The sequence below is a fragment of the Stegostoma tigrinum genome, chromosome 3 (assembly GCF_030684315.1).
Source record: "Stegostoma tigrinum isolate sSteTig4 chromosome 3, sSteTig4.hap1, whole genome shotgun sequence".
In the NCBI taxonomy this organism is placed as follows: Eukaryota; Metazoa; Chordata; class Chondrichthyes; order Orectolobiformes; family Stegostomatidae; genus Stegostoma; species Stegostoma tigrinum.
The window spans coordinates 59,369,831-59,387,301 of NC_081356.1; the positions used below are offsets into that span (position 1 = coordinate 59,369,831).

Below are 17,471 nucleotides of genomic sequence, written 5' to 3' on the forward strand. Positions count from 1 at the left end.
GGTAGTCATGGAGAGAGTGGTCCCTCCGGAAAGCAGACAAGGATGGGGAGTGAAAAATGTCTTTGGTGGTGGGGTCGGATTGCAGATGGCAGAAGTGTCGGAGGATGATGTGTTGGATCCAGACATTGGTGGGGTAGTATGTGAGGATGAGGGGGATTCCCTTTTGGTGGTTATTGCGGAGACGGAGTGTGAGGGATGAGTTGTGGGAAATCTGGGAGACACAGTCGAGGGCATTCTCGGCCATTGAGACAGGGATGTTGTGGCCCTTGAAAAAAGAGGACATCTGAGATGAACGGGAGTGGAATGCCTCATCCTGGGAACAGATGCGGCAGAGGCGAAGGAATGCCATCCCCTATTCCCAATTCCTTCACCCCTGCCGCATCTGTTCCCAGGATAAACTGTGACATCACAAGAAGGTTATGAGTTAATTGCCTGGTGAGTATTTCAGCTTTGTTTCTCTTCTCTCCAAAGTTTGGATATTAGTCTAAAGGGTTGGGAAATTAAACTTTTTTTAACTTAACAATTGCTGAGTAAAGAATTTCAATTAACCTCCCGAAATTTAAGTGACAGCAGAGAGAAATGAGTGGCTGCTGAGATTTTTTGCGTAATAAGTTTCAGTATCTAGGTGGGGAGAGGGCATAGTAGCAATGACACTAGAATAGTCATCTAGAGGTTCTGGAGAGGTGGGTTCTAAATCCCAAAGCAGCAGTTCTCCAGTTCCAATGTTATAGGGAACAATTCCACTGCTGATTCTGCAGGTAGTATTTGACAGAAACCAGGATAACCTAGATGATGAGATAAATCTGGTTGCTTCATTGGGACTGTTCAGGCAGATCAAGTTGATATGGTGTGGGGGCAGTTGTCAGGTGGAGGGGAGCAAGGTAGGCTGGTTATTTCTGTTGTTGGGGACCACTTTTGGGCACAAGATGTAGGTTCATTTTGTAACGTTATCACTTGGCATGCACATCATCTGTTAATGTTAAGATATCATCAGCAGTGGCACAATTAAATAATCACTTAGAGTCCCATTGGCTCATACTTCAAATTCCCAATTTTTCCAGAATCCAGGACTATTGATACAATGTCTGTATTTACCTATAACATTTTAGCTCTCATTATGACACATTGATAAATCTGTGGTGTACTGTTTACACCTCTCCGTCTCATTCTCTACAACTTAATTCCCAAACTAATCTTCAGTTATGATGATCAGTGCCAGGAAGTCACTGTTGACAAAAGCATTGCTGTTAATACACAAGTTAAATATATTTCTTATTTGAGCCTTACAGGTAAATTAACTTCGCACTTTGCAGTAACCAAAGTAACAACCCGATTGAATTGCTTGAATGAAAAGTTTTATATTGTGACCGAAGTGCTTACAAAATGTTTTAAAAATTATCTCAGCTCATGACTGAATGATAAGTTTTGAAAAATATTGAAGTAAAATACACTTTAAAAATGCTATACTTCATTACCATTGGTTAATCTTGAAGCTGTGATGGGGAGACAATAATGAAGGTGAAATATTGCAAATGCTGGAGACCTGAATTTTAAAAAAAGAGTGCTGGAGAATCTCAGCAGCTCTGGTGACATCTATATATAGAGAAAAAGAATTAGGATTTTAAGTCCAATGTGACATTTCTTTCGAACAAGTGATGCTGCCAGATATTCTGAGCACTTTCTCCAATACATTCTGTTTGTGTTTCAGGTGGGCAGACAGATTTGGTGGAGGTTCAATTTGCTGCTATGCACTCACAGAAACAGTTCTCAACAAGAGGGAGTAATAATATGGGGGTGTAGGTACGGACATGATGGGGAAGCGGGAAGTACCAGACAGGAGAAGCCCTAGGTACTGTTCTGAGATACTCCTGCTCTTCCTGGCCCACAACAAAGTTTTAAGAATGAAGAAGAAATCACATATCTTGGCTTCCTGTGACCAGGATAACAGCATTGTTAAATTAATGAGCATGTCCAGGTTATGCTGCTGATATGCAATTTTATTTTTTAAATTCAACACCACTTCTCTGGAGTAGATAACGGTTTTGTGCACGAATTCAGGTAAAAATGATGAGACCAGGGACACAGTTGGAATGCAGTATGAGTTGCTTCACCAACTCCTTTTTACCCACTGTCATTTTACATACATCATCCAAACAGTTTTTACATATTCATCTAGCTTTCACATTACTTTTCCATTGTGCTGGTGAACTTTATTTTAGCATTATTACAACTCTGAAAAGTGAATCTCATATTTCCATAGAATCGGAATGTCATATGGAATGGAAATTTCATGTGGTAATTGGTTACTTGCCTTCCGCTGCTATGAAAAAGTTATTTAGCAAACGGAGTTCTTACTCAGTGAATATACTGATCAGCTTTGTAGTTGTAAAGGGAAGTTGGCTATCTAGTCAATTCAATCAATTTCTTGTGACAAGTCTGACAATGGGTCTTATAGGGGTCTTCAATTGGCAAGGTACTCTTCTGTGAATGCATTGTATGAAAATCAATGCTGTTGCCAAAATGTTACGTCTCAAGGATTGATTCTGTCTCACTCTTAAGCTATTTACTATAATAGAAACTGATGGTTATAGAACTAGAAGCTTGGCTGCAAATTAGTCATTGTCCTGGAGCTGAATAGTCAAATCTCCAATCAGAAATGCAGAAAACACATGTACTGTACATTGCAGAAATAAGCCTTTCGTCATATTAATATGTGCTAAAATTTGGTATGGGACATTTGTATGCGAACCAGATGTCGGATTTTTGCATATGCAGCTTGGCGACCTTAATCATTTCCATTAGGAATCTGGATGAGGCATCCAGTTTGCAGTCAACCCCTGCAGTTCAGTTTACCAAAGTGGCGTACACATTAATTAGTTTCGGGAGTGTCTCTGTACATAGTGACTGCTATGAGGGGGCACCCATCGACCAAATCCCTAACTTCGGAGATGGTGATATTGTCTCATCGCAACAGAATACTCAGGCCGGAGGAACGAAAATCATTACCTCCAATCAAATCAAAGGGCCACAGATCCTTAAGCAGGACCATTTCCTGTAGCTGCTAAGGGACGGTATCCCACACTCCTGCAGAAACAGGAGGTCCACTTTGATGTTGGCCAGGTAAGCCAATTGCAAACACATCGTGCCATAGATTAATGCTACACACGTTAATACTAGAAATTTTAAAATCCATTTTGAGAGTTTATAGAGTTACCCATAGACCCATTGTCCATTCACGGCCTCATAACTGGATTCACGGATTCACGTTCACGGATAACTGGACTCCTTGCATCCCTGTGGTGTGGGCGAACTGTTAGGTACTCTCAGCATTTAGGTAGCCATCCTGTTCCATCCTGAGGTGAGAACAAAGACAAGAAGGTCTGGTTAGGTGTCCGACAGAAGGACTGTCATGTTCTGCTCTTGATTCCGAGCATCTTTGCTCCCAGTTGCCTGGAGCTGTGGTGCAGTGGGTACCCCGCGGTTTCCAAGTGCTGGAGGCTGAGCTTCATTGGGTCCCTCGTGACATTTGGTGTTTTCGACTTGGGGTTTGCCCCTCTCCTTTTCCCCTGTGGTGCTGTGTCTCTTTTTTTGGTCATGGCTGCTCCTCCACATATCTTCATTTTCAGAGGAGCTGCTGGTGTTTCCATCATGCAGCTGCCTCTTTCTATTTTGCTGTGACCCCATGGGGCCCGGCCTGTTTTCATTTCCCAGTTTTTTTTCACTGCTATCCACTCCTTTGCCGCCTTCATTTCTTCTCCCTCCATTGGCTCTCAGTTCAGGTGGATGTTGAGTCTGGGAGGTTTCACCTAGTTTCTAGTTGAAAATGAACTGCTGTTTCTCAAGCGTATGTAAACCTGTGGCATTAAAGTCTGGAAGTGAGTCTTATGGAGAAGAGATGGAATCCTGATTTGTAGTGTGTCCTTAAAGAAAGTTCCAATTAGGTCTTTCTGTAATAGTCCATTGAAACTTGCCCTTTCTAACCTTTCGGGTGGTTATGATAATCCAGAACCTGCACCAATCAACATCAGAAAGGTATTTGAAAATTAAATGTTAAACTTATCACCTTTGGACTTAAACATCATATTGAAATATTTTATAAAGGTTTTAATGCAGCACCAGTAGACAATGTTATATCTTACAAGGTTTAAACAATATTTAGTTCTATAAAAATGAAAGAAACTGAAATGTAACTTTGGTAAGTCTCAGAGGTGACTAGTCCTCTCTGTATTTCACTTGAGAAAAGGCAAGAAATATATATCATAGTCTGAAGTCGTTAATATTGAGAAAGATTTGTAGCTCAAGTTTGAGCATACACGTAATTGGAATGGATAAACTAAATTGTTTAATTAAGAATTTAGTAGCTATTTCTTTAGGTGGTTAAAAGAACTATAAGATAATCAAAAAGATAAAACCATAAATGAAAGCACATAACTTGTGGCCTAACTTGCTTGTACCACTGTTCTCTTTAAAGGTTATATGGGCCCATATCCTTCCTGGTGGTTTTTGTGCATTCTTCAGTTTAAAATGCAGTTACTGCATTATTGATTTCCAGGATATGTTTTAAAAAGCATTTACCATCGGCCAATTAGTTACTTCTTAATGCAGAATGTCAAAACAGAGTTATTGATCCATTAATTGATCAATTGATTCATCATTTCCCCCATGTCAGAAGAGCGACTGAGGTTAAATGGTGGAAATAACAACTACAGTGCTTTGTGGAATCTTGCACTTGGTGACAATTTTTGTTGGAAAATTAATAATATTTGAAGGTTATGAATCTCCTCAACTCTACATGCCTGAGTGATAGACCCTTATTTTAGTTTATAAACTGAACTGTAGCTTCCTAAAGTTCATCCCACTTTGCAGATTTCCATTAGTCTTTTTCTCACACAACTAACTCAATAAACACAAAGAAAATAAACATTTACAACTAAATACTAACGTGAGAATGTTTCATGTTGCTATTTCCTTTAATTCCACATGAATACCACTAATTGCTTCCTGAAATCTCTGACAGGAAGCTTTCAATTGGTGTTATAAAGGAAAAATGTGAAGTTTAGATGTTTGCTGAATGTCACCTAAATCAACAGATTAAATCCAGCTCTGAAATTACTCCCTTCTATTACCATTTATGATTTATAACAGACAGTTTTGCTTATCTAACTACATTTCTTAGTCTTTGGCCGGAAACTGGAGCAGAGGATGTAATCTTGAAGATGTTTTTGTCAGCAACTATTTCACTTTTCTTTTTTTAAAGCACATGTAGATTCCTGTGCGACTGGGTAAAAATGCTTCTCCCTTCTTTTGTGTGACTGATGAAAACTGGACAGCAGATACCTAGGTAATGAGTATCTTTTCTCCTTGTTATTGCTGTTAAACTGTTGTATTTTCATTTCTTTTGGGCTAAAATTGTGATGCAGCTGTTTATCCCATTACTGTGATAAATGAGTTATGTGTGTTTGTGACAAGTTTGAAGAGAACTAAGATTGTCCGGAATATCTGATATTTGCAGTTGTAAGAGATTCTATTTCTTTCTGTGATATAAGTTGGTATTCCAAATCCCATTTTCTGAATAAGATGCTAGTCAAGAAGTTCAATCCACAAGTGTTACGGTCAGAGGTACATAGGACAGCAAAACGTTATGGAAAGTGAGCGATATGGTAGCAGGCTGCAGCGTATTAAATCATTCTAATCATGAGAGCAAAGTCTGAGCTGTTTATCTGGACCCTGACATAATTGCCCTCTTGAAACTTGCTTTATTAATCAGAAAGCTTAACCAAGAAAGAAAAGTTGTTAGAACAAGATTGTAGATTTTTTGAATACATGACTTGCACAGACAGATAACACAGTCAGTATTCCCTTCAACTCAATGTGAAGTGATATGAACCTTTTAATTTCATTACAATGTACACATGATATATTACCTAACAAATTTCAAAACATTGTATTATAAGCCATGTTGAATTTTTTTAATCCCATTTTATCAACAATTTCTTTCTTTTAAAAACCTGCCTTCGTGTTGAATGAAGAAAATATCGTTCTGAAAAATGAGACAGTCTAAATGTGATTTAAGAATTCTTACATATTTGCACTGAAGAAAATGTGTGTATTTCAATTCAGCTCTTTATGTATGAGCAGGAAAAATTCATTGCCAACTGACTTAAAATGATTGGTTAGCATCCATGGTACGTATGTACTCACATAGAGAAATGAATTATATGACTCCCTGGGGATATGTTGGAAGGTGAGGACTCAATATTGTCCCCCACAACAGTGGTGCACAGGTTGTCACAAACTCGTCACTACCTCCCCAACAGATATTTTACTGGAGAAATGTAGGGCAGCCAATTTGTGTCTGACCCAACTCAGGCCCTTATGAGGCCAGCTAAGGCCTCCTCCCACCACCAATGTGATATCTCTCATGGCACTGTGATCAAACTCCATCTGCCTACTTTTTTCCTAAATTCTTTATTATCCTGGTTAACAAAAAAGTACCAATCTCTCTTTTAAAATTTAAAATTGATCAGCAGCCAGTTGTATAAGAGAGCACCTACCATTCTTCCTATGATTTCTCAATTTCACTCCTAAGGTTCTAGCTTTAACATTTTGAACCTAGCCTCAGTACTATAATTCCAACCAGAGAAAGAGAGCTGGATTTTCTCATCTTGTAACTGGCCATGTTTCCACGGTGGTCTGAAACTAAAAGTACACTTAAAGTGATGTTTGATTCAACCAAAATTTAAATTTCTATGAATTTGAAAGCATTAATGAGGCAATTGTGTTCCTGAGAACTATGCAAAGCATGCTAAATCAATCAGTGTACAAACCTAAGGAAAAGTCTGCTGTGGAGTATATACATTTTGACAGGTAAGTATAGAAATTCTTGTCAACTTCAAATTCATATTTACCTGCTGCACAATAAGTTGAGTATGTGTTTGATACTGTGGTATAGCTCCATTGAATCTTTTTGAGGTGTATTGGAATCTCATTATGGATGTTTGGTTGAGCTCTATAGAGGTTTGTGAAGGTCTATTTCTTTTTTGACAGATTATTGAACACTTAAAGAAAGTGGGATTTTTTTCAACTCGAGGTTAAATGGCTATGTGTTTTGTTAACAGTTTATGAACATCTAAAAGGAAACATTTTTTGAAAAGGGACTTTTAATTAATGATTATTTATTGAACTTCTTAAAAATTTCTCATGTTATTATACAACTCATAGGTTCTATCAATAGTGGGTAATGGATGGGTGGGTATAGAGGATGCAAGAAAGATATATGGAATGTAAAGTGGAACACAGCTGAAAGGAGAGTTATTCAAATTATGAGGTGATATGAGGCAGGGAGCACAGAGAGGAGGGGCATGAAAATGACCCAGGGACTTAGAGGGAGTGTAGAGATGAAAGGGGCAGGGTTTATATGGAAAGAGTATGGAAATATGAGAGGGATTAAGGGATATGTAGCCGGCAGGGGGGATAGGAGGTAGTACAGAAGTGTTCAGTGGCATGTGAAATCAGTGGGAAGTATAAGCGTTGTGGAGTGGAGTGTGGAGAAGGAATGGAAAATATGAAGAGTAAAGGTGATAAAGTGGGAACATGAGACATATGAAAGGGGGTTGGGGGCGTTGGTTGGGGTTATTGAAAATTTTGAAAATTTCAATTCCATGAACTTTTGTCCAGCAAATGCAAGCAGGATTGATGCCAGTCTGAACACCTGCCCACCTCTGTTCCATACTTTCAACAATCTTCAATTACTCTTATGAATCTTCAACCATACCAGTTAAGGCTTTTTGTTGCTATTTGAGGATAATAATCAGAAAGTGACAATGTGGTGGCTGGGTGTATTGTTGCATTTGTTTCTATGTTCTCACAGATTTCAGATGCTACAACTCACCTGGTCCACTGATACAACTTAACAGCATGACGTAAAGTATTTCTCCATCTGACTTTGGTGAAATTAGAAAGCAGAGGGCCTGCATCAAGCATTTGACCATGCTGTGCATGCACTGTGGGAAATAATTCACCTCAAGTCTCCCCAATTCATGTTCATCATCTCTAAGGCACAAGCCAGGTGTGTGATGAGATGGTCTTTACTTGCCTGGATGGGTACATCTCCAACACCATTCAAGGAATCTGACATCATTCCGGACAAAGTAGCCTGCTTAATTTGTACTCATCCATTCACCTTTGACATTCACTCCTTTTATCATCAACACAGAATACCATCCACAAGGTGCACTTCAGCAGCTTACCCAGGTTGCTTTGGAAGCACTTCCAAAACTGCAACAACCTGGAAGGACAAGGGCAGAAGTTGCCTGGGAGTAACATCAACCGTAGACTTTCATCTCAGCCACACATCATCCTGACTTGGAAGTAATCTGGGAACCCCTTCCCAGCAGCACTATAGATGTGCCTAAAGTCTAAGAACTACAACATTTCAAAACGTCTGCGCATCACCACTTTCCCAAGGGCTGTTAGCGATTGGCAAATTGATGGCCTAACCAGCAGTGTCCTCATCTTGTAAACAACTAAAATAAAGTCTTCAGTCATGTAGAACCTTCTTTTATAATTTTGGCCAGAGAGCCTTTGATACAACCATCCTAACGGAAATCATGCTGATTAGTTTTGAACAGGGAAAGATGGATACAGAATTGGCCAGTAGTGGAAAGAATCAAAAAGTTTAAAAGGTTGCTTTTTAGGAGGAGGACATGTTATGTATTAACGTAATTATGTAATGCATTCCGAGGAAGGGTCATTGGACAGAAACATTAACTCTGGTTTCTCTCCACTGGTGCTGCCAGACCTGCTGAGCTTTCCCAACAATTTATAGTTTTGTTTCTGATTTATGGCATCCACAGTTCTTTTGATTTTCATTATGTAATCATGTTGGGTTGTTGCTTTAAGTGTCTGATCACATGACATGATGCATCAGCCTTTTTGCAGGGAAACAGCTCCATCAATTGCACAACATAAAAACTAAAGAGAAAGGAACTGTCATTTTTAAATGTGAAACTGAACAACCAGAATCAAAGGTTATGGGAAGAATAGGGAATGTCCAGAAACGCAACAAGAAGAGTAAATAGATGCCTAAGGTGTGCCAACAGCTATATAGGAATCAATGGCATCTGGAGTGTTCGTACCGACTGTTGTATATATGGTTATAAATATTATTACTTATTTCATTACAGGAACCTCAGGTGTAAAGGAGGAGGAATGTTGTGTATTTATGTAAGTATGTTGGACAATCACGTTAAGAGTCTGATCACATGACATCATGATCGCATCATTGAGCATTTTGGAGGGAAACAGCTTAGTGCAGCTTTCTGCATTGTAGAATCAATACTTCATGTACTAAGAGTTCCCGCTGTTGTTAGACGCATTGGCCTCTTACTCCTTGAAATGTAACAATGATGACAAGGGCTTTAAAGGGATAAGGTAATAACATCATAGAATTTGTGCGGTTAAAAATGAGATGGTTGTTCAGTTATGATTCTCATTGCCTCTTTCTTTCCATGTTACAATCTGAACCCTGCTACTGAAAAAAGGAATATCAGGGCCCCGTTTAAGGCATGGCAGAAGAAGCTTTAGATTATAATTGGTTATATACCGAGGGATACTTCAGACAGTAGCTGAATAAACTACAAAGGTGCTCTCAACAGAGTGATCACATACTCCACTAAAACATGGTTATTCAAAATTAATGAAACATTTACAAGATTTCTAAACTAAAGTGATATCTGTCTGGGAAACTCAAATACACTTACAAATTAGATTAAGTGGAATCTTCTGACAATTTTGAGATGCTTGTCTCCCACTTTACTGCACCATACTGATGAAGCCCATTCTCAAGTAAACCATTGATCCTTCCACAGTTGGTCAGATTTGATCAGTCACCCAAGCTCTTTGGAACTGCTGTCACTCTGAAATTAGTGTCTCCTTTGAGACTTCATCAGAGACTAGATTTCAGTAACTGAGTAAAACATAGATCCTACTCCCATTCCCTGTCGCAGCACAGGCTTAATACCAGCCTTAAAAGTCTTCAAGCCTGTTCCTTAACCTTGATAAGCACAAACTTTACCCCCCTGAAATGTTGCTAAGTTGGTTTATTTTTTTAAAAAATGATGTTTGCAACTCATTTTAGAAAGCAAGGCTTTTTCCAAATTGGCATTATTTTTAGAATTTATGGGCATGTTTGTATTTATTTATAATGTAAAAACCGTGTCTTTTTATTTTCCCTGTATTTTTGTTTGTGGACTGAAGTGGGAAAGGGACTGTTGTGAAATCAAGAACTGTGGAAGCAATTGCTGCACTTTTATAAAGCATGTTTTCAAAACTGATTGTTAACTGTGCTTACACTACTGTTTTGTTCATGCAATCATGAAGTGCTTTGGCCCACGGCAACTCTAGTCTCTCAGCCTGCCTCAGTCCCCTGCAATTTGTCTACCAACAGAACAGATCCACAGCAGATGTCATTTCCCTAGTCCCGTACTCATTGCTGGAACATCTGGACAAGAACACCTATGTCAGACACCTGCTCATTGACTACAGCTCTGCCTTCAACACCATTATCCCCTCCAGACTAATCTCAAAATTCCGACACCTAGGTCTCAGTTGTGCCCTCAGAACCTGGATCCTCAGCTTCCTGACCCATAGACCTCAATCAGAGAAGATAGGCAATTGCACTTGGTCCAGGATAACCCTGAACACTTGACCTTCCCAAGGATGTGTTCTTAGTTCCCTAATGTACTCTCTGTACACTCACGACTATGTTGTCAAATTCTGAACAAACGCCATCTACAAGTTTGCTGATGACCCCATTGCATTAGGATGGATATCAAACAACAATGAGTCAAAGGAGATAGAGGGCTTGGTGATGTCGTGCACTGATAACAACCTTTCTTAATGTCAGCAAAACTAAAGAACTGATCATCAACTTCAGAAAGAAAGGAGGAGAAAATGCCCCAATCTTCTACAATGGAGCAGAGGTTGAGAGCGTCAAGTTCCAAGTAATGACAATAACCGACAGCCTGTCCTGGTCTTCCCACATAGATGCGACGGTCAGGAAGGCACAACGAAGCCTCTTCTTCCTCAGGCGGTTCAGGAAGTTTGGCATGTCCATAAATTCTCACACCAACTTCTACAGATGCATCGTTGAAACCATTCAGTCCAGGTGCATAACAGCCTGGTATGGCAACTGCTCCACCCAGGACCATAAGAAACTACAGAAGGTAGTGTGCACAGCCCAGACCATCATAGAAGCCAATCTCGCATCCATGGACTCCATTTATGCATGTCGTTGCTACAGAAAAGCTGCCAACAACATCAAAGACCCATTCCACCCCAGTAATGGTCCCCTACAACATCTTCCATCAGCCAGAAGATACAGAAGGTTGAACGCATGCACCAGCATGTTCAAAAACAGCTACTTTCCTTCCATTATTAGACTGATGAATGTATTTTTTATCTTCAAATAATACTGATCTTGTCTAGTACATGTCCTGTGTGGTGTAATCTGTACGCCTTACTCTAATTTTTTTGTGTCCTATGATCTGTATGTCCTTGCTTACTGTGATGTGCCAGTACTGCTTGCAAACAAAGCTTTTCACTGTACTTAGGTACATGTGACAATAAATCAAATCAGTGGGGTTTTTGTTTGTAGACTGGCCAGCACCTGGAAATGTATACAGAGTAAGTTTTGGCCAGCAGCAGATTACTGAGTAGTTTGATGACAAATGCCATCAGCTTTACAGTTGCTGACATACATACCATCCCTACAGTGTGGGATAGGCCCAACAAGTCGACACTGACTCACTGAAGAGCATCCCATCCAGACTCACCCCCCCTCCTCCACATTTCCCATGGCTAAACCACACATCCCTGGACACTGTGGGTAATCCACCTATCTTTAGGCTGTGGGTGGAAACCAGAGCACCCAGAGGAACCCCACACAGACATGGGGAGAAAGTGCAAACTCCACACAGACAGTCACGCAGGACTGGAATTGAACCTGGATCCCCGGTGCTATGAGGCGGCAGTGCTAACCACTGAGCTACCATGCCACCTCATGATAGGCTTCTGGGATGCAGAACAGTTAATGAATGTGCATGATACTGGTAGAAGCCTTTGGACTGCTGTAAGGGCATGCGGTATGTATTTCTTTCCAGGAAATTACGTAAAGTCTGAAGATTGCCAATTTATTCTCTCTCAACAATTGCTGCAATATTTACTGAGAGATGGAGAGACTTTGCTGTTAGTGTCAATTACCTGTGCCTCATGTGAAGAAGTGAAAGAAGCCTTGAGAAAAGATACAGAAGAATAGAAAATCCAAGCAAGTGAAAGGATCAGTATAGCAAGTTCTGTAGACTAAGGTGATTGACGAATGATTATCCCCCCTACCCATAATGCTAACATCGTCTGTCTGTTTATGCCTGTTTGAATGTGTGTAGGGATGAGTTTAAGTAGAGAGTTAGAGAATTATCCAGCATAGTTTACACATTGACAGCTCAAAGTTCTTTACCTGTTGTTAGAATTTGTTTATTCATAATAAATAGTAGTTCCTGTCAAGTAGTAATAATTTCCAGGCTCTTTCACTTGCTTTCAGGAGGCCTGTGCCTTCTGTCAACTTGGGTCTGAAAGACACGTAGATTGAGGAATTTTGCATACTTAAGTAAAATTTTTAATTTTCATGACAAGCCAGAGAATTGCAGACTTGATTTTCAGTGCAGTACCCCAGTGAGAATTAACAATCTGGAATATTCACTCTTGTTCTTTAATATGGAACAAAATGAGCAATTTTTAATTTTGTTATGTAGCAAATAATGCCTATAGTAAATCATTTTAAATATATTTTTATCTCTTATAAATCTTCTGAGTTGCATTAATGTAAGCAAATAATTGCATGTTTTTTGCGATTTTATGTGTTACTCCATGATTGGGTAAAAAAATGGGTTTCCTTGATCTAATTGAGAGGCGAGCCAATTCCATTGTGATTTGAGAAGTTTTGCTAAAATAAATAATTTCTCTAAGGTCCCTGTATGTTTTCCATGCAGGCAGTGCTATGTCAACTGAAGTGTGTTGGAAACTCAGGGCATAGAAGTTTTCAAAGGTCACTGAGCTTGAAGCATATTTACATGCCTTACATCTCAATTGCTTAGGAAGTGAAGGTGACTACAGGAGCCCTAAAACATTGGTTATGAAGATTTTGCAGGAGAAGGTGGCCTTGGAGAAAACAGGACTCCTGGACTGAGTGGAGTCTGAATTGAGATGGAATGCACAGCGAGCATGGTCAGCAAAGTCATGAGATTCCCACTGTGAGCAGTCTGTAGAAACAAAGGCATTTCTTGGCTGAGAACAAGAACATGGATAATCTTGAATAAAGAAGCTCGTTCAGAGGCAAGGATTTTCCATGAAATGACAACTAATCTAATGTTGCCCTTTTTACATTATGGTCAAAAGTCATCTTTCCCTGTTAATGTTTCCCTTAACAGTCGATTGATTTACACAGGACTTTGACAGTGACTAAATTTAAATATGCAACTTTTCTATAGCAGACCTCCTTCTAAAAACAATATATTTTGGAATTAACAGTAAAATATGTCTATAACTGTATTTATAAGACTGATCCTTTGCCACCACAACATAAATCCTTGCTCTGTTTTCTACCTCCTGAGGTGAGGCAATGGCCTAATGGTATTATTGTTGTTAAACCAGAGACCGAGATAATATTCTGGGGACCTGCGTTTAAAGCCCACCATGGCAGATGATGGAATTTGATTTCAATGAATGAAAAATCTGGAACTAAGAGTCTAACAGTGACAGTTGTTGATTGTTGAAAATACCCTTTAGTTTACTAATGCCTTTTAGGAAAGGAAACTGCCAGCTTTACCCTGGTCTGGTTTACGTGTGACTCCAAACCCACAGCTGTGTGTGTGGTTGATGCTTAGCTGCCCTCTGGGCAATTAATGATGGGCAATAAATGCTGGACCTGCCAGGATGCCCATATCCTGTGAATTAATTTTAAAACATTCTCTACCATTTTAGTAGTTTGGTTCCATGCAAGGTAATGTTTGTTAACAATTTCTAAAGTGGAATTTTATCGGATGCTTTCTGGAAATCCAAATAGGTAACATTATTGGCCAATCCCTCACAATAAAATCTTCATTGAATTCACCTAAGTTCATGTCAAATCTGTGTTAGCTCTCTCTGATCTGTTCATATTTAACCTAAAGTCATTCTGTATTTACTAATTTCTTTGCGAGTAACAAAACAATAATAGTTTCCTTTTCTGTCTCTCTCCTACCCTTTTAAAAATAATAAACCAGCTATAGAAATTTTCCAATCCTAGGGGAAAATTCCTAGATCAACAGAATGTTGGAAGACCAAAACTAGAATACAAAGAATTTCCTCATTTATGTGTTCAAAATCCTGGGGTAGAACCTGTTAAATCTTAGAGGTGGCAATCTTCAATCTCATCTTCTTTTCTATTATCATTGTGTTACTGATATTAATTCCAATAGGTTCCCAACATGGATTTCTTTTTGCTTTTCTTTCTGTTTTTGGTACTATACCCTTGAGTAGCTAGTAAACATATACTACATTCAGAAGTGATGTGAGTGGAGCAAGGAAGCACCAACTAGTGCATAAATTGCTATCCATATGCAGCTACAACACATCTAATAATTTAAAGTTTTAACAAAGATTTGTAGCTTGGGTTGTGGGTGAGGTTTTGACTTGCATGTTGAGCTGGCTCCTTTTCGTTCAGACATTTTATCACCAGGCTAGGTCACATCATCGGTGAAGCCTCCTGTTTATACTGTCCGGTCCATTATGGTGTCATTTGTATGGTGTCCATACAAACCCATGAACAAAACTGGAAATGACACTACTCACCATAATGGACCGGACAGTATAAATTCCAAGCAGAGTACAACAACATTGCCTCATCGGAGGCCTCACTGATGATGTTATCTAGCATGGTGATGAAACGTTGAACAAAATCAAGCCAGCTCAGCAAGCAAGTCAACAACCTCATATTTAATGATCTTGCTTGCCAGAACATTAAAGAATTTGCAGAAAAAGCCATAGTTCAACCAGTGTGTTAGGGTTAATTAATTACCTTATAATTAAGGCACCTCTAGATGCAATCGTAATATGATTGAATTCAGCATTCAATTTGAAGGAGAGAACAGTGAGCCCACGACTAGCAAATTAAACATAAATAAGAATAATTGTAAGGGCATGAAAGCAGAGATGGTTAAAGGGAACTGCAAATTTAGGTTACGGGATAGGCCAATAGAAATGCTGTGGCACACTTTTAGAGGGATGCTTTAGAATAGACAAAGCAGATCTTTTTCAATGAAAAGGAAAAATATCGACAAAGACTCACGATTTGTAGTTTAATTAAAAAATTAAACATAGCATCAAACTTAATAAGAAAGCTCATAATTATGTAAAAATAGTTGGCAGGTCAGAAGATTTGATTGAACACAAAAAAGGCAGCAAAGAAGGAATAACATTAATAAAGAAGGGAAGATTGGAGTACAAGAGAAAGCTAGTTATAAAAAAGGTTAATAGTTCTTGTAGAAATTTTGTGATGTAAATTGTATGATTTATTTTTAATATTATTTATTGTAAGTTTGAGGTTTATTTCATATATTAACATGGGTTTTCTGCATGTCTGAAACTAATTATTAACTTTATAAGTATTTCTGCAGCAATGGTGATTTCTTTTACGCCATTTTTTGAGGACTGGCTTTAGAATTAATTGGTTTTTGTGCAGCAATGATTAACTTTTGTTTGCTTCAGATTACTTTATAGAATAGAACTTTTCCTTCTAGAATCCCTACAGTGTGGAAACAGGCCCCCTTGCCCAACAAGTCCACACTGACCCCTGGAGCATCCTACCCAGACCCATCCCCATATAACCCACACATCCCTGAACACTACAGGCAATTTAGCATGGCCAATCTGCCGAACCTGCACATCTTTGGACTGGACGGAAACCGGAGTACCCGCAGGAAACTGATGCAAACACGGGGAGAATGTTCAAACTCCACACAGACAGTCGCCCGAGGGTCCCTTGTGCTGTGAGACTGCAGTGCTAACCAGTTAGCCACTGTGCCGCCCTTACTTTGTGATCACACAAGATAAATAAAGGGGCCTGAAGGTTTGTTAGAGATTTCCCGAACATGTGTTTTTTTTAAGATTAGGGAAACACAGTTAACTTGGAGAGGCTTTTCTGGGTTATACGATAAGTTTTGAGCAGTCCCATGGAGTTCTTGGATAAAGGTTGCTGTGTAGACTATAGAAAAAGGAAGGATGTAGTGAACTAGGTTAGCTTCAACTGAAGAATTAGTGTTTGCCCCAGATCAGAAATGTTGAAATAAAAACTAGAAGAGGTTATTTAAAGCTGAGTATGTTTAAACTCTGGTATGTAATTGCTCAAAGAAGAAACTTTCTGCAGTTCAATCTAAATGTTAGTAGACAAGTGACTAAGACCTTCTGTGGTGTTAAAGATGGGGACTTCAGTGTGAGTATTATATGGGTGCCGTTTATTGAAACTACGTTCTTTGAGGGACACTACAAAAGCTGTTGTTTTTCTCTTCAATTTATTAAAGAGTGTTTTGGGATTAATTGGGTTATATTTCTGTATTTATAAAACAAGCTTGCATTTGTGTTATCATTAGGATAGTTTAGAATATTCTATTATCTCTTCATTTATTCTGATAATTAACTTGTTATTGTTAAAGTAAATTTTGTAACATTGCATGCTTATGTTTCAATGAGAAACCATTTTGCAGAAACCAAAACAAATCAAACTGTTATCTGAAGAAGGGTCTAGGCCTGAAACATCAGCCTTCCCGCTCCTCTGATGCTGCTTGGCCTGCTGTGTTCATCCAGCTCTATACCTTGTTATCTCTATTATCTATCAAGCCAGGTTTTAGTCTGTGACATGTCCAGCAATAGCATCAGCTGGTATCGTAAAGTGTTTGAAGGAAAGGAAGAATGAACAAAGTGAGCATGAGCCCTGTAAGAAGTGAATCTGGGGAATTAATAATGAGACATAAGAAGATGGCAGATTAATTTAGCAAGTGCTTTGCATCAGTTGTCACTAGAGAGGATATTAGTAACTGTACAGAAATAGCTGTATATGAGGAAATGGAAGAGAGGGAAGAAATCAAGAAAATTGCAATCATCAGGAAATAGTATGAAGCAAATTATTGCAGCTGCAGGTCCCAGGGCCCTAAAAGAGCTGGCGAGTGAGGTAGCTGTAGCATTACTTTTAATTTATGAAAATTCCCTTGAGTAGAGAGAGGAAGGTTCTATTAGAACAGAAAATAGCAACTGAAATTCCTTTATTCAAAGGGTGAGGGAGACAGAAAATAAGAACATACAGGATACTTAGTTTAACATCAGCCATAGCTATTATTGAAGATGTTAAAGCAAGGGTACTTTGAAAGGTTCAAGGTAATCAG

The 17,471-nt window shown here is 38.9% G+C and overlaps 1 long non-coding RNA gene across 1 annotated transcript in view; it reads left to right on the top strand.

Moving 5' to 3' along the window:
- The window catches only part of LOC125451051 (uncharacterized), a 151,416-nt gene extending 146,083 nt beyond the window's left edge, over positions 1-5,333 (top strand). The window contains exon 3 of the long non-coding RNA XR_007247199.1: positions 5,258-5,333. This is a non-coding gene — a long non-coding RNA (uncharacterized LOC125451051). The remainder of the gene's footprint in view (positions 1-5,257) is intronic.
- Positions 5,334-17,471: the final 12,138 nt, after the last annotated feature.